Source organism: Phalacrocorax aristotelis, chromosome 2 (genome assembly GCF_949628215.1).
Source record: "Phalacrocorax aristotelis chromosome 2, bGulAri2.1, whole genome shotgun sequence".
In the NCBI taxonomy this organism is placed as follows: Eukaryota; Metazoa; Chordata; class Aves; order Suliformes; family Phalacrocoracidae; genus Phalacrocorax; species Phalacrocorax aristotelis.
Window position 1 is genome coordinate 63,606,489 of NC_134277.1, and position 4,085 is coordinate 63,610,573.

The window sequence follows — 4,085 nt, forward strand, 5'->3', positions numbered from 1 at the left end:
GGTCACCAGGCTAGATCTTTTTGTAGGAGTTGGTGGGTTATCATAGAATCATAAAATTGTTAGGGTTGGAAAAGACCCTTAAGATCATTCCCATGGAGACTGTCCAGCGCAGCGCTACACTTGCTACCAGCTCCTTTCTGTCATTGCTTTCTGGCACTTGGGTTCAGACATGCTCTGCAGATTCCCAGAGGCATGTACCAGCACCCAAAATGCATGGAGCGAGGCCTCTGGAGGCCTGGCAGCAGCCGGCACCACTGCTCAGTCCGGTGGCAACCCTCCAAAGAGGGTGGACGGAGCAGCTCGGTCAGCGGGAGAGGCCCTCACCTGCCCACACTGGGATGAAGGGCTCATGCCCCCGCTTGAGCTGCTGCCGGGAGCCCTCGCCCACCAAAAGGCAGGAAGCCAGGTCCCGAGCCCAGGCGGCCACCCCCTTTCTACCAGGTGCAGCCACCTCACATGCCTCCCCTCAACTAAAGTGCTTTCTGCCCAAACCGCACTCGATGCTTCTGAATGCCACGGCCCTGACCCAAGCACTGGTTTTGTACGATCCCACACTGAAAGCACGGGTGGTCACATTTGAGCCTCTGTTTGTGCCCAGGTTACCATTGGCCTTGAGCAGCAGCACCCAAGAAGGTGAATCTATGCTGCCTAACCTTTATGCATGTGTGTTCATAAATCATGGTGGTGTTGTACTAAGTCCCAGCCCTCAAGTTCTTCAAATATGGTACTGGCTCTTCTCTACACTGATGCTGCCCGACAGCTTTTCTTCCATTAAGAAGTTTGGTTAATAGACTTGCACTTTTCACATCATTAATAACATTAGCAACAACAGTCCCAACAGCTACCTTAAATGGTGCTCTTACTCCAAAATAAGCCAAGACAGAGTAGATCCAGCTCATGCTCTGCCTTTCACCTCTGCTAACACACGGTGCTACATCAGAGCACTGACCAGCCCATCTTACACTTTTAGCTCCATTGAGGATGACGTGTGGCCACCGTAGCATTAATCAGACAGAACTTGATCACATGCATGGTCACACATACAGCAGACGGCCGGTGCTTTCAAAGGTAACTACCTGTTTTGGGGTAAGTCATGTCCTTACAACCCCGATTCTCTGACCAGATCAGGAGAGGGGACTCTGAGAGCTCTGAAAAACTTGCCATTCAGTCCTCAGCCTCTAGCATAGTGTGTGATGCCAGTCCTGTGGCAGATGGATGACGTGTGTATTTGCTATGCAAGATGACTTAATAAATTAAGTTGTTAAGGGCACTTGTCCTTCATGACCTAGAAATTATTTCACAATGTGTGTTCCAGGACTAGATCGCTATGCACCAAAGACAGTATCTCACAGAGGCTCCAACAGCATCCTTTCTGCATCACCTTTTCTAAAACGTGACACTGCTGGCATACCACGTGCGTGACAGTAGTTAACAACCCCAGCCCACAAGAGACAGTCCCCCCACATCTCTCAGTGGAGACTGCAAACTGCCAGGGGAACTTCTCAGTGCCTTCACTGTTCTTCTGTGAAGAACAAGTAAAAACCTACACTGCTTCTCTGTGCTCTCTCTTCTGCTACTCATTTACTAATACTACTTGACTGCGCTCAAGTTGGTGTCTTGGCGTTTTTCCATCCATGCATAACTGTGCATTCTTCTTCAGTTATTCATACTACAGCTGCCCTAACGCCAGTTACATGTAGGCCAGACAAGAACCACCGAGCAGCAAAGACTACCGCAATCACATCAGGAAGACTGCCACCCCCCAAATCTCACCACAGCCCTTTCACTCACTGTAATCGAGGCACTATGCCATGCTGAGTACAGCTGAGCTACCTAAAGCCTTAGCACGTCTGTCTCATACCCATGCAGCAAATGGATAGCAATCCTGCTTTATAGACTTCTCGCTTCGTTCACAATTTAGTACCTTTTTCACTTCCAAACGACTGTAAGCCAAAATGACACTGACTCTGATAACACAATTAATCAGATCTTTCTCCAGAAATGTTCGTGCCCGATGGCTTTCAAACAAACATACGCACTGTCAGCTGTTCCGTACGTAGCTTACTTGGTGCAGCTCGATGTGTAAAATACCTACTGGTCTCAGAGTCTTTAATATACTCACCCACATTTTACGCTAGGATGACAAGAACTGCTTACTCCCATTTAGCAGACAAGCACCCAAAATAATTATACTTGCAAATTATAATACTTGCAAAGATACTCGAGGCCTTTACCTTTCCCAGATTTATTATAAGGTGCTTTTCAACATACTACTAGGTAAAGCACTGTGACAATAAATAGTTTATGTGGAATTAGAGGACTGGCACCCAGCCCACATTCGTGTTCCCGATATCTGCTGACCTACAGTCTTCTCAAACGTGCAGGGCAGTACTGTAAGCACACACCGCACACGTCCCCTCTAACTCAGTATGTTAAACTCGGACAAATTCAAAGCAAAATGAACTACGTGATAGATGTTCTGGGATCTGGTACCTAAGCAGAAAGAAAAAGTCACAACTGCAGCTTGCCTATCAAGCCGGAACAGCTGAAATGAGAAACGAGATATGCAGGCACTAAAGCAAGGTGTTAGGTCCGACTTTAAATGCAGCACCACAAAGTTCTGCTTCCTTAATACCCTCAATTTGTCCTTTATATATACATTTTGCAGAGGAAGGAGTGAAAATTCTTCTGACATTTTAAAACAAGCCAGGCACATTTTCTGAAGTTTTTTTTTGGTCTTTTTTCCCCCTTGCAGGTTTCTTCTCCGTGAATCTGTTACTTTGCTACTTAGCTACAAGTATCTTTCCTAGAAAAATGTGCCCACAGTTAAGTTTGACAACTATATGTTTGAAAATGGCACAGCCAGCTGCAGTATATTTAGTTTTATAGAGACACTTGTTGGGAATTGCACACGCAAAATTATATTGAACAGCTACTTAAATAAGCCCCTAAGCTTTCCTGAACAACTTAAAACAGTGAAGGGGAAAACAAGTTTGACGCGATGGTGAACTGTAGTATTCTACACAAGAATACAGTACTGAAAGCCCATCAAAAGGGTGTTTTGGTTTTCATCCCCTTCCAAAACATCAGTTTACCAAACAACATTAACTCCCAGCACATGAATGTATACAGAAGAAACATGACCAAGTCACATCATAATAATAATCCTTCCTACTACACATTCAAAGAAGTTAACACACTATTTCACAAGCACAATTTTTCTGCTCAAAAACTCAAAGACACCATACGAAAATATTTCTCGAACACAGACTCCTCCAGAGGAATACATTTCAGAAGCAGAATACATGCAGGCATTTTTTTTATTCCCACAAGGAACAAGCACTTGCTACAATCATCCTGCAAACCAACCAGTATTCTTTCCTACTGGACTTCTTTTACACTGGACCAGAGCTTCATCCATGTGCTTTAAGGAGTTGCATTCTGAAGCCTGCTGCAGAGGGCAGCTCCGTTGGTAGATCTGTTTTCCCAAACACATTATACCAGGAGTGTTGGGCCCTGTCCATAGAAAAGTGCCACAGAAGCATTTAGCACACTGCTCGCATGCAGCCCTGGAGAGGGGTAGCGGTATCTTCCCAGACTAACACTTCCTAACTGAGTGACTTCACACATCGAGAAGACTACAGCAAAAGCCTAATTTAGTTAAAGCTGCTGATTTAACTTGGCTGTTTTCAGGCTCCTTGGCTTTTCTGAAAACCATGGCCATACTGCGTCTCAGTCACGACTTTCACATTTCAGAATTCATCTGTTTTTTGTTTGTTTCTACAGTCCTTGTTGGACACCCACAGACAGCAGCAGCATTTAGTTATAGCAAATTAGTACCAGCATTTAAGAACATCAGTCTCTAGGAAAATATGCAGCTGTCAATATTTGAGATAAAAAAAGGTATTACTAAAATGCACTGAGGCCCACCTAAAGCATCTGGACCTAAGTCCTAGCTCTTACTTTCCTTTTGCGTCTATTAACAGCTATTCTGCACCAAAAGAAACTTTCACATCACATTCCCTGAATATATTAATTATAGGGGAAGAGGGGATAGGTAATCATTTGCACACACACCTAAGAGG